A 25,467-nucleotide genomic window follows, 5' to 3' on the forward strand; every position below is an offset into this window, starting at 1 on the left:
TTCCTAGCTTGCTTTGTAACTATGATGAAGTCTTGGCCAATGCGGTATAAGTATACAAGCTCTGTGCAGGAACATGACCTTGTTTGCTCTCTTTTCTCCTTTTTGCTAGTTCCAGTGGGGGCGTCTGATGTTGGGAGCTTGGCAGCCAATGTAGACACTCCTAATGGTGCAGCAGAAGGACAAGATAGGAAGAACTTATTTTTGATTACCTTCCTTATACATGGGAGAATAAAAATTTGGGAGTTAATACCAGATTATTTCTTTAACAACCATAAGATATAATCAAGAAATAGAAAAAGTGGAATTTAATCCCATATTATCTAAATCTAATCCATGTGTTCTTTATGTTACAAACTGTACCACTTCAGTACACCTGCCATGCATCAATATTGTAGATCTTTGCACTCCATCTTGAGTCTAGCCTGTTTAATTAAGGTTTCTTCAACACTGTTGAAAAACCATTGTTTTACCACATTTTATGGTATAGTAGACTATATTATGATATAGATTCATTTGAAATGCTTGAAGCACTAAGGATTTTAAAGTACTTTTCAAGCATTAATTTTTATGTAAGTAAAAATGTCCACATTAAAACAGTTTATAGAGATGTAAATGAAGGTATTAAAATCCTTTACAAAAGTCACTGGAACTTGTAAGAAAGATAGGCAGTTGGGATAAGAAATGGAGCCTTTAGACTTGATTTCCTCTCCTATCAACAATCTGTCTTATTCACTTCCTTCCAATGGATTCTAAAACTCCTATTTCCTTCAAACAGCTGGTAGTAGTCCTATCTCCTAATGATATACACCACATTAAAAAAAATGCTACTAATCTAAAAATTCTACTCTGTGAAGATAAGCATGTGGTTTAGAAGATGAAAAATGCTGACTATGTGATTACATTTCTGTCTACTTGTATAATACATGATCATTAAGCCATTCATCATTCTTTCTGTGGACTTAATTTTGGGGCTGGGTAAAGGGAAGATGAGGTAAGCAGAGAATCAATTAACTTTCACTCGGCAGACAATAGTTTTGGCCCTGATGTTCTACATGCTCCTTATTTTAAAGGTGATTATAGAGAATTTTAGTGACTTGTCAGTTAGTCACGGAGTCATGGCTTATCTCTGGATTTTAAAAGACTCTAGTTTGGGAATCTTTCTCCCACTTCATGCTGTTTCTTTATTCTTGATATAACCTTTTGGGAAGGAAGAAAAACTGGTCTAAAATCCAAGCCATGCCCCTCATTGCCTGGGTCATGATGAGGCAACTTGATGAACTTCTCTTTCTAGTTACTCAAAGAATCTAGTAATCGTCTCTACATGATGTTAAAATGAGATAGTGCATATAAAATACTTTGAACAGAGCCTGACACGTTATAAGTGCTTGGTAACTTATTTGTTCATAAAAATTGTTTAATAAAAAATGAAAATAAAAAAATAGATAAGAGAATACTTGGTGGGGTTAAGTGATTTATTTTTCAAAACCAAAAAAATTACTTCTGATTTTTCAATCAAGGGAGAAAAACAGATTGGGAAAATGTCTAATACAGGTAAATGAAGGAGTGCCAACTCTTCCACAGAAGCACAAAGTTAACTGACAATTTAGTTTATAGAGCACAACAAGTACACAGTTTGATCTGCCATAAAAGGCATCGTGAGCCAACAGAATTTTCAAAAGTAATACGGTTTACATTTATTTTGAAATAAATTTATAAATTCATGCTCTTGAGTGATTAAAACCTGTACAGTATCTTTGAATTCATATATATTTTTTGTATTTGTTGAAAACATGAAGAAATAAATGTTTATAATATAGTTAGAGGCAGTCATTTTCTTTGTCAATAAGAGCAATTCAAAGTTTGTTTTTCAAAAACAAAGCAACAAACATAAAACCCAATCAACTCACCAATGACTAGTTTAAGCTGAAGACTGAAACTCATTACCAACATTAGGAGGGGATTTTCTGAAGTTCCATTGTTGGAGTGCTGAATTCAGTTTCATTTCTCACTTAACAATAACAGTCATTCTACTGATATTTATCAAGGGATTATAGGATTCAGGCTGTTTAAAAAAGCACATCTTTTACAATAGTGAGGAGAACTGAACATGATTTTTCTACTTTTGCAGCTCATAGCCTAGAGAGGAAGATAGAATTTAATTAATAACAAAAGCATAAAACTGTCTCTAACCCCTAAGCACAGAGGAGAGGTTCATGGTGCTATAAAATATTATACATAAAGAATTTGACCTAAAAAGGGAGGTCAGGGAAGTGACAGTTATGCTGAGATCTGAAGTAGGAGTGAGCCTGATGAAGCAAAACCACCTTTTGCAAAGATATCATGGCTGGAAAAAGCACGACCACTGTGGCTGAAGCAGAGAGAATGGGAGCCCAGTGAGAGACCAGACTGGAAAGTCTCTAGGGGAGGACTAATGAAGAGCACTAAAAACACTGGTAAGGAGTTTTGCATGTATAGCTAAGTGCACTGGAAATTCATTGAAATAGTTCATGTCTTTAGTTGGGGGTGGGGGCACAGGAGGTTGATGACATAATCAGATATGCCCTTTGTAAATATCACCCTAAATGCAGTGTGGAGAATGGATTTAACAGAGACCACGCTGCTTTTCGAGTACTTCTAGTGGGAGATGATGGTGTTTCCTTCTCTCCTCAGATGCTTGTTAACTTCTTATGGGCAAAGACTTCATTTATAATTTCCTATATTTTATAGTGTTAGACTCAAATTACATAATTTTTGCAGAGTAAATGAAAGAAGGGTAATCTTGTCAGTTGTTTAGATAACAGAATAATTAAGTTGATTACTTATTATCATTTAATTTAATCATACGAAAAACTGAAGCTGATCGGATAATTAGTGGTGCATAGCATACTCTGTTTTGAATCCCTGTCCTAATAGAAAGGAATTGAACTTTAGGTGGTGGGAGTTGGCTCTTCATCTCAATCACTTGACATGCAAATCAAACTAAGAGGTGCTTGCTGAGCTGTTCATTTCTAATTTTTCTTACCATAGTTCTATCAGACCTATATGTTATCATGCCTTTTTTTTTTTTTTTTTTTAGAAAAAGAAAAATATGAGCAATCTAATAAACAGATTGTGCCTCCTACTTGGGAATTTTTTTCTTATCATAACTTTATCAGCTCATATTGTGTCTTGAATTAAAAATGAAGCAGTTAATTTATTTTGTTTTTTAGACATATTCTTGTAGGCTATGCTAAGTTCTCCAAACTGTCATTTTACAAACAAATTTTGCGTAGGAATTAACATATACAGGGAAATAATCACATATGAACACTAAAGTGACTATTCTTTGAGGGCTCTCATATCGTCCTTCAAATGATTAGACAAGATGTTAGATGTTATCCAACAGGCTGATATCTGGACCATTCCAAATAAGTACTCCAAAATGATCTTTGGGTCAGATTTTTAAAAATATATCAGAAATATTAAAAAAAAGAATGCTTTTCGAGTTCAACAGATGCTTATATCTTAAATTTCTCTTTCAAATTGACTTTAAACTTGAATAATTGTCATTTAGGTACTCTAAAATAGTATGCATTGAGGGGTTTTTTTGTTTTTGTTTTTCTTTTCTTCCCTCTCAACCAACTGGCTTTCTAATTCTAACAGATCTGAGCAACAGATCAATTAATCTAACACACACACAAAATCTTTTAGGAAAGTTCAAGGAAAAAAATAATTGACATGTCAGGAACCTTGGACATATTCATGTAAATATTATACCTCTGACAAAAATCATGGGTAGATTATAGTTCATTAAAAGATATTTATAAAATAGTCCTTGAGATACTTTCTTTGTAACTTTGAAAAGTAAGCAGAGACAACTCCACTTGTTCTCACCCCACTGTTTTTTTTTAATTCTTCTCAACTACTTAGACAATGGCTTCAAGGGTTTCAGATATTCTAGATTGTTTTCTGAGTTTAGTGAAGATCTTCCAGGGCATTAGCTTAAAACAAACAAACAAACAAAACCAAGAATAAACAGATTCCCACACGTGGTTTTTGACAGTCTTTTGCCAAGTTCCTCTTTGGTTCCCTTTAAATCTGTCTTTAAGTTTCTCCTTTGCTATGTTAGCCCATATCTCTCCATTGCAGTCTCCTCCACCCTAATATTTCTCTTTTTGTTTAATTTTCTCTATTTTTGTTAATCTCTCTCTCCTGTCTCTCTCTTCCTGTAGCAAGCTATATTAAAATATCATAGTTCAGTGAATGCTTCCCTGTGCCATATGTAACTCATTACCACATATTCCTGAACAAATCTGATACAACTACCACTCTAGTTAGCAAGAAAAAAAGAAACGTTTTTGTGCCAGAAAATAGTTTTTCTTTGAGAAGTTCTTCAAATTATTTCCAAAGTCCCTCTCTTTCCTTTTCCATCAAATGTAGAATAAAAATTAGAGTCAAAAGGTCATGGACTTCTTGTTCCTTATTTATGTTAAAAAAGTACAGTGAATTACAGTTACATTTCTCCCTGTGGGATGTAGTAAAGAAGTTTAAAGTGAGTATCAGAGGGTTAAAGATTACGATGAAATAATTTAGAGTTTTAGGGCTTCCCTGGTGGCGCAGTGGTTGAGAGTCCACCTGCCGATGCAGGGGACACAGGTTCGTGCCCCGGTCTGGGAAGATCCCACATGCCGCAGAGCGGCTGGGCCCGTGAGCCATGGCCGCTGAGCCTGCGCGTCCGGAGCCTGTGCTCTGCAAGGGGAGAGGCCACAACAGTGAGAGGCCCGCCTACTGCAAAAAAAAAAAAAAATTAGAGTTTTAGGAGTTCTGTCTCATTTAACTTCTTATTTTGCTAACGTCTTTGATAGAGTGTAGGTTAAGCTGGTGCAAACCAAAGACCCCAAAATATTGGCTGTAAAAAGACAATCCTTTGTCTCTTTCTCATATTGCCAACCAAAGATAAGCAGTCACAGCTGGTTGGGTAACTGCTCAACTTAATATTTTGCTGCCATCTCTGTTCCCGTTTTCACTGACTCAGCCACAAAAGGGAAAGAGCCAAGATAGAAACGTATTCTTTCTTAGGACCTAGAGTTGGCACCTGTATCTTTTGCTCACATCCTATTAGCTGGTACTTGGTCACAAGGCCTGCAGGAGTTCTATTACAAGTCAATGGGGAGAAAGACATTAGAGAACCATTAACAGTTTCTGCCAGTTCAAAAAAATAAATTGAAGACAAATTATTTAAACAAAATTCTCTCTATCCCTGGAATGCATTTAATTTTAAAATCTGATTTATTTGTTATTGATCTTGGTGACAATCAAGAATTCTTCTTAAAAAGTTGGAGTTCAACCATGAGCCTTTTAGTGTACTACCAAGTGGACATGATTATAGAGTGTGTAGGAAACAGCAGATGATTAAAATATTTCTCCAGACATAATGAAGAGTTGGGTCACACCTGATTTCTCTCAGCTCTAATGAAAAAGACCTTACAATGGACCTTACTAGATCTGACATCAGTAACCTCTCTGTCTCCAGCTCTCATTTCTCTCTTCTGCTCTAATGACATGCCAGCCAGGTTTTCATTCTTGATTTTCCTCCTAAGTGCCAGCCACTCTATCACCTTTGAGCATTTATTCTTAATATTCCTCCTCTTAGAACCCTCTTTCCCCCAAGATTTCTGCAAGATTTCCTCCATTCTCTTGTTGGAGAAGGTAAATTGAGAGAGGACATGACGCTGGTTGACGCATGATTTGACCCAGGCAGTCGGAGGTCCCTTACTCCCTCCCCATCCTTGGAATGTGTGTTCTTCTGGCCTCCTCCTTGCTCGAACTTGCCCAAAGACACAGCCTTGAGAGGACAATGAGATACTGAGACTGTCTGGATGGTGTATGTGACTGAGCCCAGTTAAGAACTCTATGTAAACTTTTAAGATTCTGGCACTACCTGGGTGCTGAAGTCTACTCATCTTGCGGCCGCCCAAGACAAGCCTTGTAAGGAAATTCCTTTCCTTAATAAAACTGCCACCTAACAATCTGGAAGGACCTGCCTCTTTCTTCTGTCTCTCTTTGCCCTCTGAGTATGGGGTCCAATTTTAGATTACACACGCGAAGCTCCAAGAAAGTTGTGAACCAACATCTCTCCTTAAAGTCTTTGTTTAAACATCACCTTCTTAGTAAAACCTACGCTGACCTTCCTCTTTAAAATTCCAAATCCATACACAGAATTTTCTATTCCCCTTTCTTGCTTTATTTATTCCATTGGAGTTATCACCATCCAAGTTTCTATACATTTTGCTTATTTATTTTGTTTATTGACCATCTTCCACAACCAACTAGAATGGATGGTCTTTGAGGGCATTCATTTTTGTTTATTTTATGTTTGTTTCCTGTGCCTGTAATAGTGCCTGGCACATTAAATGATCATCAATAAATAATCAGTGACTAACAATGATGAACAAATGAATGAGTGAGCGATCGAGTAAATGAATCACAAAACTAGAATGGTGTTAACTCTAGTAGTCATTTTGGGAAAATTTGATTCATGCATTGACATTTTTCAATGTCTCTGATTTTACTTAGGCAATCATGCTTTGTTTCACATTATGAAAATAACTCAATTGTTTTTTTTTTATGCAGCCAAAACATCTAAGGAAAATAAAGTCTTCTGTAAGAGAGAATATTTCATAAAATTATGAATGCTCATTTGCGTAAAATCTATACCTAGGGTTAAAAATGTCCAAGCATTGATTTTAATCATTCCATACACATTAAAACTCTTTAAAAGTAATAAAATTACAATTCTTTGCAGTATCCTTCCAATGGTAAAACTGTTATTTATAGTTTTCTTACATAATGAAGAGAATTCTTTAGGCTAGGAGTAAAGCTCTAAATTTCCTGACTCCTTATAGCCTTATTTTTAATGCAGTGAATATAGCTTCAATCATTAGCATCATTGTATACTGAAACATAAGCCATAGGGGCTAGTTATTTAACAGAACTTATTTTTATAAAAAATTTTGCCATTCAGTGTTCTTTAATATATGTTATCTGAATGCCAATTAATACCCAAGCAGTAGTTAAGCACCCAGATTAATGTTTCCACTCACCACATGAAGTGATTCTGAAAATTGCTGTGGTGGTAATTGCAAACTTTTTTTAGGTACAAATGCACTGATTTAGTTTTACAGCCAGCAGAGTCAAACCTGAAAGTAGCCTAAACAAGGTGTGGTTGAGCAAATTGTCAAGAATGCTTCAAAGTGATAATTAGGATGATAACAAATGATATCCCCAAGGGAGTGAATTATCAGGCAGCATAAAATAAAACTGGAACCTGTTTGCAGAATCTAAGGAAGACCTAGCATATATTTAAAACAACTTCACAAAAAGTAAAATTTTAAGTTTTTTTGATAACCACATACTTATAAATTCCACTAAATTTATGTAAATGAGAAAGACCTATTACACACCATCAAATGACATTTTTTCAGAATAAGGATTTTTTTTTCAATCTTGATAAGTAGAAGGGCAAATGTGCTATTACAGAGAATTTTTCACAAAGAAAGGAGAGTGCTACTGCAGCATAGTTGTAAGGAATCTCCTCACTTCCCATCAACATACAGGATCTAGCTTGTAAACTTTCAGAGATGGGAACTAAAATGTCTGGTCTTACAGGGGCAGGCAACTCAAGCTAATGACAACAATAACAATAATAATTACCATGATAAAATTAATAATTATCGAACACTTACTATTTGTCAGACATTGTGGTTATCAATTTAAATACAAAATTTACTTTTCATACCAATGTTGGGAGATGAGATTGTTATATTCATTCGACAGATGAGAAAGTGAGTCGGAATTAGCCAATAATAGAGCAGGGATTAAAACTCAAGTCTGTCTTATTCTAGAGTTCTTAATCTTAGCCACACCATTATACTGGTATAGTTATAGGCAGGGTTAACATCCTTTATTGGTATTAGTGTGTTGTACTATGTTTCCAGAAATCTCTTGATCACATACCTCACATTCCATTAGATGTTGCTTGAGTCTCTGTGCCCCATACTTACTTAAAAGGATGGCTCTACCTGTTGATACTTTTCATCATTCTACATTTCCTGAACTTGATTTGGAGATGATGTAATACTACTACAGTAAAGAATCAAGCTACTGGCGATGTTCTTTAAAATAGTCTTTATACAGCTTGTATCACATAATCCGTGATGAGATCTTATTGGTTTGCTATCATGCTTGAAATGATCATATAAATTTATATTTCGGCATTAGCATTTCTAAACATTTTGGGAAAATCATATAACTATTTTGCATTGTATTCTTCTCTGTAAAATGGGTATAACATGACACTGCTGCGCTGATGATTAAATGAGGAAGTATATTTCAAGGTCATGGGGCAGTGCTGGGGAGGCCTGGGTGGTTCAGATTACTGGGGGAAAGGGAGGCAACCACGTAATCAGTTTTTTTTTTTTTTTAATGTAATAGGCACTCAGTGAAAAGAATCCTACTAAAATCAAGTGTTACACATAAAGGGCAACGTTTACACCGGGCCAGTACTAAAACATCTTTATTGGAGTATAATTGCTTTACAATGTTGTGTTAGTTTCTGCTTTATAACAAAGTGAATCAGCCACACATATACACATATCTCCATATCCCCCCATCTTGCGTCTCCCTCCCACCCTCCCTATCCCACACCTCTAGGTGGTCACAAAACACCGAGCTGATCTCCCTGAGCCAGTACTAGGTATTGATACAGTGATGAGTAAAATAGACTTCTTTTCTGAATGTTAGTGGACAAATAAGTAGAAAATATCAAATTATGGTAAAAAAGGACCAGACCAGGGAGTGATGAGGGATAGTGATGGGCTGGGGATCTAATTTGGAGTCCACAACTGGGGAAGGCCTCTCTTGAGAAGGGCTATGTTTATGATGAGACCCAACTGATGAGAAGGAGCCAGGCAGACAAAGAGTCTCTAAGGCAAAAGGAACAATGTATGCAAAAACCCTGATGTGAAGAGTTTGGCAAGTTGACGGAATTGAGAAGACAGTGACAGGCCTTGGCTACCATGAATGGGAAGGAGAAAAGTATGTGGAGAGAGGATGTGGCTAGGAGGAGCGGTGGGGAGCACTGGATAGCAGCACAAAGGGGCCAAAGAGCAGTGGGAACAGTGCTGAAGACAGACTTGGGAAAACTCACAGTTCTGTTCCTGCACAGGGCCTGTGAGGCCATGTGGAACTGTGGCCTGCAGAGCATCAGCAGCAGGAGCCTGCACCAGCCTATACCTTGAAATCACCCACCCACCCACCCACTTGCTTCCCAGTCCCTCTTATTTCCAAGGAGCCCGAGGGGTAGGAGTTTATTAATTAATTTATTTCTTTTTGCTGTGTTGGGTCTTCGTTTCTGTGCGAGGGCTTTCTCTAGTTGTGGCAAGCAGGGACCACTCTTCATCGCGGTGCGCAGGCCTCTCACTGTCACAGCCTCTCTTGTTGCGGAGCACAGTCTCCATGGGCACTTTTATAACCCAGTCACTAAAGCAGACACCCGGAAAACAGCTTTGTGAAGTGCTCTGCCGGAACCGTTTCCCTTACAGGCTGCTGCTGCTTGACAAGATTATCTGCTCTAGGCCTCACAGGCATACAGGGTTGCTTTGCTCAGCCAGTTTTGCTTTGAGTCTCTTAAAATGGATTAGGACAGTGGAAGGTTATATTTGCAATCTTTGTTGTTTAAAGGTGAAAGTAAACATGCTGACAACTGGGGGAAAAGCATTTTAAGCTGTGTTTTGAATGGAGAGCACTGACTTAGAAGAACTTGGAAAATTAATGTAATTAGGCAGAGCTAAATGAAGGCCCCTAATGAAAGGCCCACAGATTTGATTCTGTCATACTTCTGACCTCCTGCTAGTGACAGAATTTAAGCTATTTGTTATTCTTTTTGCCTGAGTAACTAAGTGCTGTGACCCAGATAAGTACTGTGGCTCCTTGTTTACTTTCTGGCAGAAGTAGGGGTGTTGGTTTGGAGATTGAGCGAGAAAGGTGGGGTGGGGAGGGCAAAGAGAGAGAGAGTGTGAGACTTGAGTACACTAAAACAGATCAAGCTGGCCCCACAAATTACTGATACAGTTTTCTGCTTCCTAAGGGGCTGTTGTTCCTTGTTACCTGTAACCAGACTGAATGCCAGAAATTTGCTTTAAACAAATGATATTAATTAGAAAGATGTCTAGCTTCCAACCTGTTAAAAAGCAGAGGCACCAATGTAATGGTGCTGACCACTCTGTTTTCAACAATGGACACTGCAAGATGCATCAGGCTGGAAGGGCTGTACCAACATGAGGAAATGTCTCTGAACTGAGGCACTGTTTCTCTGTCCTTTCCCCAGAGCTTCTAGAAATGTCGTATTTGTACTCAGCCAAGTGGCAGCCTGCTTTGTGAAATCACAGACATGCCGATTGCCTCAAATACACCACACAGCCCTGGGTTGTTTCATGTGCTATTGTCCCTGGCACACAAGAGGCATAATCTGTTCAGGAATGCCACTGGGATATTCTGCATGAAATTCATTGTGTGGGAGGAACTGCAAAGCTTCTGTGTTTTAACACCCCAGCCAAGTGAATCAGGAAAATGAAAATTCCCACAAAAGCCTTTAACCAGACTTTTCTTGCCCTGACATGATATTCAGATCCAACAGATGGAAAAATAGCAATGGTTTATCAGATTGTCTGAGTAGGGTAAGGTATGAGTGTTTTATAAAAGCTAGTCAAAGGCTACATGTATTCAAATGGCTGGAGAAGTTGAAGTAGCAGTGACCGAGGGAGCTGACCAAAGACAGCACCAACCCTCCTTGGAGAAAGGGCAAGCATTAAGTGCTAAGTGTCAGCATCTTAACAGACCAAGGAGTCACTACTGTGCTTCCACCTGTGGTACTTCAATGGGATTTTTCAGGGTATTGGTTAATGGTGAAGATAAACAGGATTGGCTTTCTCTTTATAATTCAAGGCATCCTGTCACTATCTCTTAAGCTGTTTGCATCTATAGAACATCTATTGTCTGCAGTGTGCCTCACATTTTTGAAAACAAAACCAAATAGTGCTTTCCAAACTCTAGATTTTTCTTTATTTTTCTCACTTCTCTTCTGCCTACCTCCAGTCATTATTCCTCCTGCATTCTCTGCACCTGCATCTCTGGAGCTGAATGAGGCAGAAGAAAAACACAACCATGCTGGTTACTTTGGCTTTGAATTCATGGCTGTTATCTTTGTGGGCCTTTTGTGCTGCAGCGTAACATCCGACATCTCTCTGATCTCTTCACTGTCTCCTCTCCTAGTTGCTTGTCGAATACATTTTCTTTTCTTCTCCAACCTGCAACAACTTTTCCTTTCAGCTTATGACTTTGCTTGCTTATTTATTTAGAAAGGTGAAGGCATCAGGAAAGAGCTTCCACAATCTCCCACCAGCACACCCATTTGGCTGCATTTTTGCCCACTGACTCTGACTTCATAAGCTTTACTTTGGATGAATGTCCTTGGTTTCCACTTGAGCCCTGTATGCTCTACGTGTTCACCCAAGGACATTGCTCCAGTGATTTCACCCTCTTCCGCACCGTTGAGCTCCCCCTCTTTTACTAGATTATTTCTTCAACATATAAACATCCCTGAAATGTCTTACAATTGGTAAATGGTTACACAAATGGTGGTACATACATACCATGTACAATAAAATGGAACAAATTATTGATAAACCCAGCAACTTGGATGGATCTCAAGTGTATTATGCAGAGTGAGAAAACGCCAATATCGAAAGACCACATACTGTATGATTCCATTAATATAACATTTTGGTAAAGGAAAATTATAGAGATGGTGAACAAATTAGTGGTTGCCAGTGGTGAGGAATGGTAGCAGGGAGGAGTGAGGTCATGGCCATAAAGATGTAGCACAAGAGAGATCTTTGTGGTGATGGAATAATAGTTCTGTGTTTTGATTGTAGTGGTGGTTACATGAATCTACACAAGTGATAAAATGACTTATAACTCTACCCACACATTATAACAATGTCAATTTCCTAGTTTTGATATTGTATGATAGTTATATAAGATATAAACACAGGATAAAACTGGGTAAAGAGTATAAAGACTTCTGTGTACTATCTTTGCAAATTTCTGTGAATCTATAATCATCTCAAAATAAAAAGTTAGAAAATGTACCCACAGTGAAATATCTTATATATCAAATTTTAACATATCAAAGACCACCAAATACATTAACTTGTACTTCTAGGTTGACTAACAACACAAAACAAAACAAAAAAAATTTTTTTTGATCAAAACAAACAAAAATACCTCTCTTGATCCTGCATGCTTCTCCAACTACCACTTCATTTCTCTGCATTCCTTCACAGAAAGTCTAAAAAGATTTGCATATACTCCATACCTCCAACACCTCTCTCCCCATTCTACCCTAATCAGTAGTTAATGCCCATCACTCCAATGATATTGTTCTCATCAAAGCCACCGTTGGTCATGGTGCTAAATTGAATGTCCGATCCTCTCTCCTCGTTTTAGTAAACCTACCAGCAGCATTTGAGAGGGTATATTACCCCATCCTCCTTTAAATACTTTTGGAAAAGTGGTCTCTCCTGGCTTTCCTCCTTATGCCCAGCTGTTCCTTCTCAATCTGCATGGCTTGTTCTTCCTTGTCTCTTAGACATGTTATCCATGCATAGTCCTAGGGATCAGAGTTTGGACTACATTTTTTCTATTTCTACATTCACTTCCATATTTAGATACCAACTGTTTACTAATAAATAGCACTTCAGTATTACCATATCTCAAACCAACCTGTGATCTCATCCTCCCCCAGCATGTTCCTCCTGATGCTTTACCTATTCAGTTAATGGCAATTCCATTTTTCCAGTCACTTAGGCCAGATGTCTAGGAGACATCCTCGAGTCCTCTCCATTTCCTATACCATGCATCCAGTATATCAGGAAATACAGTAATGTCTGTCTTAAAAATTTATGTAGGATCTGCCTACTTCTCACCACTTTACCATCATACCACACTGGTTAAGCCACTGTTATCCCAATCCATATTATTATAATAGCTTCCTAATTGGTTTTCCTCCTTCTACTCTTCACTTTTCTGGAGTCCAGTCCAAATTCAACATTCAGAAGGATCTCTTTGAAACATAAGCCATGTCATACATAACATAAAAGATCTATGAACATTCATGCACAAGTCCTTCTGGAGACATATGCTTCTATTTATCTTGGATAAATACCTAGGAGCAAAGTGTGTAGGTCACATTGTAGCTGTATGTTTCATTTTAAAGAAACTGCCAAAAACTTTTCCAAAATATGTGTACCATTTTACATTCCCATCAACAGTGTATGAGAATTCTCATTCCTCCACATCATAATCTATAGTGACAGTGAGCAGGTCAGTGGTTGTCTGATAAAAGGAAAATAGATAGAGTTGAGATGGGAAAGGAGGGCTGGATTACAGTGAGCATTAGGAAACTGTTGAGGACGATGGTTATGTCCATTATCTTGATTCTGGTGATGGTTTCACTGGTATATACGTATTTTAAACTTATTAAATTGTATGCTTTAAAGATATAGTTTATTGAATATAAATTATACCTCATAAAGTAGTTGTGGTTATGGGAAAGATAATGTTTCATCTAGAGATCATAAGTATTAGATGAGGTAATACACAGAGTAAGCATAAGCCCAGCTTAGTTAAGTGTTCAGTAAATGGTGACTATTATAACTTTATTATTGGTAATAAAAGAATTAATCTTTCACTTACTGCTCTATAGATGTATGGCATTACTTCAGAGTTGGAGAGGAAAGTAATCTTTTTCCTAGTATAGTTGGCCTACTTGTACTTTTGAGAAAAATGTTTGACATATCTTAATGTATATGGACCTTTAAAACATTTCCTCCAATATGAATGAACATGTTTAACTCATCAAAAAACCACATGGAACTAGAATAAATTTTTTCAGACATGATGAATGTGGATATAATTCTCTTGTTCAATCCTCTAATCTGGCACATAAGTTGGAATCATGGACCATTACCCAGGGTATGAAAAAATGGCCATAAAACAGAATGAAAGTAAGTGTCAGCTCTGATCTTCCTTAACAGGGAGCTTTGTACTGAATCAATATTCTTTCATTTAATAATACTACCAGGGCTTCCCTGGTGGCGCAGTGGTTGAGAGTCCGCCTGCCGATGCAGGGGACGCGGGTTCGTGCCCTGGTCCGGGAGGATCCCACATGCTGCGGAGCGGCCGGGCCCGTGAGCCATGGCCGCTGAGCCTGTGCGTCTGGAGCCCGTGCTCCACAACGGGAGAGGCCACAGCAGTGAGAGGCCCGCGTACCACAAAAAAATAAAAATAAATAATAATAATAATAATACCAAAACCACCCCACTGTTTTCTTCACTGATACTCTTCTCTTATTGCCTTATTGCTAGAATTCATTGTCATCCCATGATTCAGAAGACTTTATTATTAAATTATCATTCGGTGCTTTGGGTTTCCATTTCTGGGAAATATATTTTTGGTCTCTGTCTCTGCCATGTTGCTCCATTTATAGAACATGTTTCATTTAAAGAAAAAACTAAACAGAAGAAAAGCAATAGCAGCAAAAAATCTGGATATGAGTTTCTGACACTTTGCTCAGCAGCTGGATCAGATAATACCACTTTTTTTTTTTTTTTTTTTTTTTTGCGGTACATGGGCCTCTCACTGTTGTCTCCTCTCCTGTTGCGGAGCACAGGCTCCGGACGTGCAGGCTCAGCGGCCATGGCTCACGGGCCCAGCCACTCCGCGGCGTGTGGGATCCTCCCGGACCGGGACACGAACCCGTGTCCCCTGCATCGGCAGGCGGACTCTCAACCACTGCGCCACCAGGGAAGCCCAGATAATACCACTTTTAATTGAAATAAATGTGTTAAAAATAATCAAGATTGCTCTGGTGCAGTGGAGAAGAATACAATTAGACTTCACCTGATAGAAACAGAAATAGAACATCATTAAGGATGTTGATTTTCTAGAGGGAAAATATTTTTTTTTCCTTTAAATTTGTCATTCCAATTTTTTATGTTCAGTTACCTAGTTAAACTTCTTTCACCTCCTTTTTGAGTTTATAAATAAAAGAAGGAAAACATACATAGCACAACATTCTTTTTTTTTATATCCAAGTTAATGTCTTTAATTATAACCAAATATTCATTCATGTATAAATTTTCAGTTGTCTCATAAATGTCATTTTTTCCTGTTTGCTTATTTGAATCAGGATGCAAATAAGGTCCATACATTGTAATTGGTTGCTATGTCTCTTACATTTCTTTTTTTTTTTTTAATTGGAGTATAGTTGTTCCACAATGTTGTGTTAGTTTCCACTGTACAGCGAAGTGGAGTTCCCTGTGCTATACAGCAGGTTTCATTAGTTATACATTTTATACATATTAGTGTATATATGTCAGTCCCAATCTCCCAATTCACCCCACCTCCCCTTTCTTCCCTTGGTGTCCATATGTTTGTTCTCTATGTCTGTGTCACTATTTCTGCCTTGAAAACTGGTTCATATGTACTATTTTTCTAGATTCCACATATATGTGTTAATATCAATAATTACCTTAAATGTGAAAGCATTAAATGCTCCAACCAAAAGACACAGACTGGCTGAATGGATACAAAAACAAGACCCGTATATATTCTGTCTACCAGAGACCTACTTCAGACCTAGGGATACATACAGACTGAAAGTGAGGGGATAGAAAAAGATATTCCATGCAAATGGAAATCAAAAGAAAGCTAGAGTAGCAATACTCATGTTAGATAGAATAGACTTTAAAATAAAGAATGTTATAAGAAACAAGGAAGGACACTACATAATGATCAAGGTATCAATCTAAGAAGAAGATATAACAGTTATAAATATATATGCACCCAACATAGGAGCACCTCAATGTATAAGGCAAATGCTAAAAGCTATAAAAGGAGAAGTTGACAGTAACACAATAATAGTGGGGGACTTTAACGCCTCACTTACACCAATGGACAGATCATCTAGACAGAAAATTAATAAGGAAACACAAGCTTTAAATGACACAATAGACCAGATAGATTTAATTGATATTTATAGGACATTCCATCCAAAAACAGCAGATTACACTTTCTTCTCAAGTGCATACGGAACATTCTCCAGGATAGATCACGTCTTGGGTCACAGATCAAGTCTCAGAAAATTTAAGAAAATTGAAATCATATCAAACGTCTTTTCCGACCACAACGCTATGAGATTAGAAATCAGTTACAGGAAAAAAGCTATAAAAAACACAAACACATGGAGGCCAAACAATATGCTACTAAATAACAAAGAGATCACTGAAGAAATCAAAGAGGAAATCGAAAAATACCTAGAGACAAATGACAACAAAAATGTGGTGACCCAAAACCTATGGGAAGTAGCACACCATTCTTAACTGACTACAATAATGACCAGTGAATGTATTAAGAAACTTTGTTGTAGTGGTTTCTTAAAGAGGTTTTCTTTCTGCAAGAGAAGAATATTCTGTTTTGCAGAAAACTTGACTCACAATATTAATAGTATTTTGGATGCTAAATATGAGGGAAAATTTGGGGATGGGGGGTTCTGCCTATTGTTGGAGTTGGTTTGGCTAATTTTATGTCTAGCCAGCATCCTTTCTAATTTAACCATTCCGTGGGTATATAGTTTACCTAACAAGGTATTTATTGTTATTATTGTTTTTAATTCTCCAGATATTTACAGGATAATCTGTAGGGACTAACTGCAAGAGCTTTTGGCTGCTAATGCCAGAATCATAAAACTTCTGTTTTACTCTGTTTAGTTATCAGGAGATAAGTCTAGCTAACACCATGCAACGCCATAGAAAGAAGCTGTTAAGACGACGGTTATCACACACAAAACACAAATCCAAGCTTCCTCATCTGGAGCACATGAGATATTTTCTCACATATAAACTCACCTCAATAGCTGCTTGGGCCAATGAACTTGTACATTCCTGTGGTGAAATCATGAGTGCTGATGAGCTATATGATGAATAGAGAGGGGACACAGTGTATGAATTGCATTTCTTAAGTATGTAGTTTGCCTTTGATGCTTCAATGCTTCATCCAGTTGGAAAGATGATGCCAGATGTGGCTATTAAAAAAGTGTTTGTGTTCCCTGACATAATACAGTTTCATGCTGGCTCTGCCTAAAGAAATGACCAATGTGGTGAAAGTGGTTGACTGTATGACATAGTAAGCAATCTTTATTGACATATTTGTGATATACAGAGTGAATATAAATGATGTATTCCTATCTTACTGGTACAGTTTGCATTCAGCATAAGAGTAAGAAAGGTAAAGAGATTATATTTCAAGGACAGGTGTAATTGAACCTGCAGTAATTCAATGTGCAAATTTTACCTCATAATTTGTAGTCAACAATATTGAGGGATCAAATTGCAAACATCTTGCAATGAATTTGCACCTACAGTATTGTTATCTAAGTTATTTTTGCTTTCTGGAAAAATAGCTAAGCAATTCTTAGGTTAATCTACTTCAGTACAAGCACATTTTTAGGGGTAGCAATAGAAACAAATATAGGCTCATGGAGTCCACACATTTTTTGGTGTCTCCCTTATAGCTGTAATTTCTTTGGGAAGCAGGAAGTGTATGCAGTAAGTAGACCTTTAGTATACTTTATTACTTCTACCTCCCAGACTTTTTGTCTGCTTCTTATTTAGCTACTCTCAGTAGTAGTGATCATTCTTGGTAACATTCAAACTCTGATAGAATAGTTTCTATTTATTTGGACAATGATGTTGATAATTTTAATGTTTTGTTGGGGGTGGGGAGAAGGTCCATAATTTTCCAAAGAGAATAAAACCAGGTTTTATTGTTTTAAAATCAGATTTTAACTTATAGTTCTCATGAAGCAGAGATATTTTCTTGTACAGAGAGATGTTGTCTATATTTTCTAGACCGTAAAGTACCATGAGGGAAGGAACTAGGTCATTTTATCCTTGTGTTCCTTGAGTCTGGTGTAGAAGGTGTCAATCTATGCTTATTGATTGGAAAAGAGGAAGAAAGGAAGGATGCTAGTAATTTTACTATTGGCTTCTAAACTCAGTTGGCCACATTTTCTTAAGTGATCCACAGATAATAAATTTGAGAACTGCCTTCTACTTTTTGTGAAAAGTATAAATAATATGTCTGAAGGACAAGTCTTTGGATAACACAATTCTCTCTTTTCCCCAAAATTCACTGAAAAAGAACTGTGAGGTAGACCTAAGTGCTGATTCACCATATAATTTGCTTTGGCCAGTGAAGTGTGAACAAAAGTGGCATGTATCACATCTCATGAAATTGTCTGCTTCTCCCCTTTTCTTCTGTTATGGTATCCAGTGATAGAAGCTAAGTCTCTAAATGAGAGTAACATTGAGATGTTACTCTATGGAACATAGGAGCAACCTATCATAGATGTTTGCAAGGAATAATTCTTTTTATTTTAGGTCCCTGAGCTGTATTTTTTTTTGCTACCGATAAAGTTAAGGTTCTAATTATCTCTCCCATTTATCTTATTATTTTCCTGCCATTAATTTTTGCAACCATATTTTTACATCTAATGCTTTAGGAGTTTCCTGAGGCAAAGAAGAATTATTATAAAATACATTTTATGATTTTACAAAAAATGCATGCTTATTGACAAAAATTTGGGATAATGTTTTAGCGCTACCCTTAAATTTATAACTCAGCTTTTCAAAGATAATCACTGTTAAAAATTTGTGCATTTATTTTTGAGCCTTATTTTTAAAAGCATTCTTAAATAACTGTTTTTATATGTATATGCCTATATGTATCCTACATAAAGTAATTTTAAAAATACATAATGGAAGTCAATGGAACAAACAGGCACATATTTTAAATTATAATTTAGGGACATTTTTTTTTCTTCTAACAACAGTCAGGTTCCTGTGTTGAATGATAGCTATATCCTACTTTTAGGAAGATAATGTGGAATTGCATTCTGTTTTATTTTTTAATCTATCACATTTTGTTTTTCTTACAGTGGCATATCCATTAAAACTTGTACTTACAAAGCACTTCATATTTGTCAGTGTGCTTTTGCATTTTACCTCATTTAAGCCCTGTAGCATGCCTGTGCAATAGATTAGGCTGGCACTTTCTCTATGTCACATACATGAAGATGTGATTTGTCAAGTCTGATAGCTGATGCTGAGGAAATCTAACTGAAAGCCCAGTTTTACTTGTCCTCATTTTACTTGTCCTGACAGTGTAGGATTTCTTAGAAGAAGCTAATGATTTTCACCTGTCTCAATACAGAACAAAAAACATAAAAAATGGGGTATTATCCATTTCAACACTTTTGCAAAGAAAGACGCTCATTGTATATCTTTAATGTTCCACCTCTGCATAAGGGGAATAGGCTGAAATCTCAGTATACCTCACAAAATGTGCCTACCATTATTAGAGTCACATGCAAGCAATTTCATGAGTCTAAGAAAATAAAGAATTATTCTGCCTGGCTCAAAGTCTATTGGAAGAGTGCTGGATTGTTTATTCTGGAAAGAAATGTTTCTTTTCTAGATATTCCTCACGTACTAACTGTTTCACTTTGGGCAAGCTATATAACCTGTCTGTATCTATAGGTACAATAATTGAACCCATCTCATAGAGTTGTCAGAAGTGGAGACCGAAAGATGGCAGCCAGGATATGGGGACATATATTCACATCGTGTAATGAGAGAGGCTTTTATCAGATTCTAAAGTTTTTTCTGACTGTCAAAGTACTTTTTTGAGATGGTATTTAAGAATGAATTATCTTGGCTAGAGAAATAATAGAAGAATGTTAGATTCTGATGAAATGTCCTAATGGCAGTTTTAGGTAAGGCCAATCCTTATTGCTTAAGGGTAGGAAAAAATATGCATTCATATTGTCAAGTATCCAGGGAAGAATTTAATCCAAAGGCAGAAATGTGGAACATGTGTGACAAGCCTCAGACCAGCATAACAGGGGAGATTGTTCCCTTTTTTCAGGGCTCAGGTAATTGGGGCTTGGATCCCAAGGGGAGAAAGACATGCTTCTGTGCACTTACCCTAGGAAGGTACACACGATGGCACCAGGTCATAGGGGTATTGCCACATAGGAAGAAGTGACTATTGAAGGGGCTTAAAGCTGTGAGGATGCCACAGTTAGAGTCCAGGTTTAAGTCCTCAACTTTGTAATTCCTTTGTGCTATTACCAAGCCTCTGGAAAATCCTTTCATATGTTGTAGCCTTGTCTACTCTCATTCTGGAGAATCAAAGAAAAGTTGGTGCCACTGTGAGGGACTATGTGGTACAGGCAAAGTAGTGTTGGTTTGTGGGTCCCCAGTCTCAAGAAAATAAGAGGTGGACTATGGAATGGGGAGGTGGTGATCATGAGCCTGACCCCTAGCTAAGATGACGTGTAAAAAACAGAGTGAATCTGAGAAACACATAAGTATTCTTTACATATCCTCACAAAAATTTAGGGATTGGAATCTGGTAAAATATTAAAAATCTGGTTGAAGATTAAGCAATCATGATTTGCACATTAAAGGGAAATGTGTGCTTATAACTTGGTGAAGTCTGGAATGTTTGTTTAACACCACTATCTCCACCACCACCATCGCCAACATCATCATCATCAGTATGAACTGGACTCACGAATCCGTAATGAAAAATAGAATCTTATTTTATATTAAATTCTTTCAAACAAACACTAGAATAATTGACAGAAATTTCATCCATCCAAGACTGTTCTAGCTTTTTGTGATTTTTTTCAGGTTTCTGATGCTCATAACATCCTCAGTTCTTCTGCTCTAGCCTCCTTGTCTGTCCCCAGTTGCTGCTTCTTCTGCCTGTACTACTGCTGCCCTGTTGGCATAGTCATCCCCCAATGGTGAGTACCACTGACACTGCCTTTCTGCCTTCTGGAAGGAAAAACCATTTCTTCTTATCCCCCAGAGCACAAGCAAGACCAGTCTGTGACTTTTTATAAGACATTACTACAAGTTACAAGTACAAATTTAAGTTGTCCTTTACTTGTGTTTATTACTCTTAGAGCCCTCAGACTCCAGAATCAAAATGTGAATCTTTGCCTTACCCCAAGTAGGCCTCCAGATAGCAGAAGCTCATCCACTTGCACTACACCAATGGGATTCTTTAAAAATATCACCATATCTCAACTGTCCAGGTCCCATCCCTGTCCTCAGCCTCTGCACTCCTGTCCTCCCAACTCAAGAGAAAATAAGTGTTCTTTCCTGCCATACTTAGCTTGATGTCTTTTTCTCAGGATTAAACATGTTCTAACATGATGGGTAACAAGAACCTCCACTCCCTTCAGAGGGAAATTCTTGTTCCATCACCAGGCACACAGCTGCAATAAAACAATCACAATAGTTGATGGTAGGTTTCCAATAGTCCAGCATATTAAATCTTAAATAGCATTACATGGAGGATACCAAGTGTCCAGTACTGGTTGCTGCATCCAGTTAAGTTTCTTCTCAAAGTCTGTGCTCCAATGTGAAATAGAGGATCAGTTCTGCCTGCCCAGTTAATCAGTAATTTGGTCTCAGGAAAAAGGGAAAGATGTGTACCAAAAACTAAATATAGTTTCTCTCATTCTTAGTGTTGTGAAGCATTACTATGAAGTATTACTATACTTCAGTGTAACTTTTTACTGAAGAATCTTCACAACCTATCACACTCCCCAAATGGTCCTTCTTAGTACAAAGGAAAGTCTGCTCTAAAGACAAATTCCCATTTCCACCCCCCAAATAAATAAATTACTACAAATCCCTAAAATGGCAATTTCTTGTATGAAATGTTAAGAGCCAGACTCTGCCAGGTGGGCTTGATTCTAATATGTCCCAAAATAATAACTGGTTTCTACATAGAACACTGGCCAACTTCTCTTCCTATGGGATAAAAAAATGTGCAAAGATTATATTCTGTGGTGTTCCACAATTAGAATAAAAATACATTCTTGAATCATTTATTTATATATTCTTTAGTAGACCTAGATGGACTTAATTTATGTTATGTTAATATAGACCGTTGGTCTCTACAAGGATTCTTTTACATAAGAATTCAGAAATACTAAAAATAATTCATTGAGAGTGCTTTCCCCAAATCCTAGAATGGAAACTTCTATTTCTATCTCCGCAGCATCAGGTAATGACCCTAAATCTGTGTATTTAAAGGGTCAGTGTTGATTCTGGCCCAGTTTGGTTTTATTGGATTGCCCCAGTTGTGATAAATAGTTTTGTTGTATCTTTAAAATCCTATCTCAACAGTATTCTGGGCTGAGATGTCTTCTTTCAGAGCCCTTAATACTGATGGCAGATGTTCCTGAGTCTTTTCTTTTGCAAATGTTCAAAGAGTACTTTCTGAAAGTTCTGTGAATATATTTGAAAGGTCTGCTTTGTTCTATCGTGCATAGATAAATGGCTATGTAAGGGTTAAAAGTGTCTACTTTGAAGCCAAATTACCTAGATTTTTTATCCTGATCTGCCATGTATAAGCTATGTGACCTTGTAAAGTTACTTAATATTTTTATGTCTCAGTTTCCTTATCTGTAAAGTGGTGATAATAACAGCATGTAGGGCTTCCCTGGTGGCGCAGTGGTTGAGAGTCCGCCTGCTGATGCAGGGGACACAGGTTCGTGCCCCGGTCCGGGAAGATCCCACATGCCGCGGAGCGGCTGGGCCCGTGAGCCATGGCTACTGAACCTGAGCGTCCAGAGCCTGTGCTCCGCAACGGGAGAGGCCACAACAGTGAGAGGCCCACGTACAGAAAAAATAAAAAAATAAAAAAAATAAAAAACAGCATGTATGTGATAGGGACATTATGAGAATTAAATAGGATTCTGTGTGTGTGTGTGTGTGTGTGTGTGTGTGTAAAAGCATTTTATGCATTAAATAGATGTCATCATTTAAAATTTTGGTCATGAAATGGTTTTCCAATGTAGTTGAAAAAATATTCGTTGCCTGCCCTATTTCTGCATGCCACTCCAACACTCGATTTTTAAAAAAAATTATTTATTTGTTTGTTTATTTATTTATGGCTGCATTGGGTCTTCATTGCTGTGCGCGGGCTTTCTCTAGTTGCAGCAAGTGGGGGCTACTCTTCGTTGCAGTGTGCAAGTTTCTCATTGCGGTGGTTTCTCTTGTTGTGGAGCATGGGCTCTAGGCGTGCAGGCTTCAGTAGTTGTGGCATGAGGCTCAGTAGCTGTGGCACATGGGCTTAGTTGTTCCGCGGCATGTGGGATCTTCCTGGACCAGAGATTGAACCCGTGTCCCCTGCATTGGCAGGCAGATTCTTAACCACTGCGCCACCAGGGAAGTCCCCAACGCTCTATTTTTAAATTAGGTATTCTGTCCTGCATCTTTGCACTGTAGGCCGTAACTGGTGTTCTATTCAAAGATGAGGGAAGGAACATTCTGAACTAGGAAATGCCATACATTTCCTATACATTTGATGAGGGAAGGAACATTCTGAACTAGGAAATGCCATACATTTCCTCCAATACAACCTGGAGCCTATGTTGAAATCATATCCATTTGCATGATACTGTAATAACATCAAACATACCTCCCTCCTCCACCCACAGGGATGTAGCAATTCCAAGGAATTATTCCTTAATCACTTCATGTCCGATATCCTGTGGACTACAACTATACTCCATAGCCAGGAGCATTGCCCTTTACCAGTAAGTTCTGGCAATTCACTGATCTTGAACCTCTAATTATTTTTTGAAACACAATAAATTATAAAAATCAACATTGTGGCATAAAATATGGAAAAATTAAAGGTCTTTACATGAGAGTCTTCTATTTCAGACCACTCATGAACTCTGACATGTCTGACTTTCTGTAATTACGCTGTCAGTTCTAGACCACTGTTTCTAATTATAATATTTGGCAGCTTTTCATCTCTTTGGATCGCCTAGATTATAAAAAGATAAGAATAAAATATAATTTCTAACTGGTCTTATTTCATGGCTTATGGTTTTTGAAACTAAGTTTTGAAGCAGAATCTTGGAAGGAAGGAGTATTGTACAAATACTGTACCAATCTTAGGAGGGAACCAATTTTATGAGTATTACACCTGATGCTAGCAACGTGTTGTCTTTCCTATAGAAATGGTGTGGGGCAGTATATGTAGTGTAAAGAGCCATTTGCCTAGGAGCCAAACAACTTGGGTTCAGATCTGGCATTGTTGCATACTGGTTGTGTGGCTTTAGTTTTTTTTCACTAAACCCCCCTCTTCCCCAGGTGTTAGCTAAAAATATGGTACAATAATAATATTTAACTTATGGTGTTACTGTGAGTACTAAATAAGTTCATGTATGTGACAACTAGAACAGTGTCTGGCACATGCTAAGTGCTGGATAAGAGCTAGCTCTTACTAATAATTTCCATCAAAGATCATTATATCTGAGTTGACTTGTTCATATGGCCCTAAGACAGTAACAGTCATCTTTAATTTCTTTCTTTCCTTCATATCTAATAAGTCATTAAGGTTATTGATTTTTTAAAATATTCCTTCTGAAATTTTCATTCTGATGGACACTAACCGTTTTTAGTCTTTTATTATGTCTTCATTGAACTCACGCATTAGCTTTCCATCTGATTTCCATGCCTTCAGTCTTTCCCCACTTCACTGCGTCCTAAGCATCACTGCCAGATCAATCTTCCTAAAAGTCAGATTGAGTCCATCACTGTTCAGCTTTGGATCTTTAGTAGCACTCTATTTCTCACAGTATAAAATCCAGAGCCTTAATCTTTATATCCAAGCCCCTTCGATATAACTAGCCTCAACCTTGAAAATTCTTCAATAGTGTTGTTCTGCTCAGTATTCCTATAGCATGTTTTCCTTTATATCTATTGCAAGTATGTTTTTCCTTTCTTTCCTTTGGAGTATTCTCTTTATTTTTATCACTCTCATTTCAATTTTTTGTGTGCATATCACAATAAATTATGCATGTTTTGAAGGAAGGGAGATATTGCTGACAACTTTCCCACACAAGGGTGTGCATAAAATAATTGCTCAATAAATATTGATCAAATGAATACTGCTCACCTTACCTTTGGTGGAGTTTTCCTTCTTGAAGAAAGGTGAATTTTCAGATTTCCTTAAATTGAGTTCATTGGGGACTATCCCTTTTGGAACTGCTCAAACTATTATTCTATAATGTTAAGTAAGACCATTCTAAAGACATGTAGTTTTTACAGTATTTTTGGAAGTTACCTTTTAAATCTATTTCTTTATGTTAATTAATACTATTGTACCTACTTTATACCAGATATTGTAGTAAATATTCTATATACACATCTCATTTAATTCTTAAAACAACCCTTCACATCAAGACAATATATTATTATACTTCTTATT

Source organism: Mesoplodon bidens (assembly GCF_964165515.1).
Source record: "Mesoplodon bidens genome assembly, chromosome: 5".
Taxonomy (NCBI): domain Eukaryota; kingdom Metazoa; phylum Chordata; class Mammalia; order Artiodactyla; family Ziphiidae; genus Mesoplodon; species Mesoplodon bidens.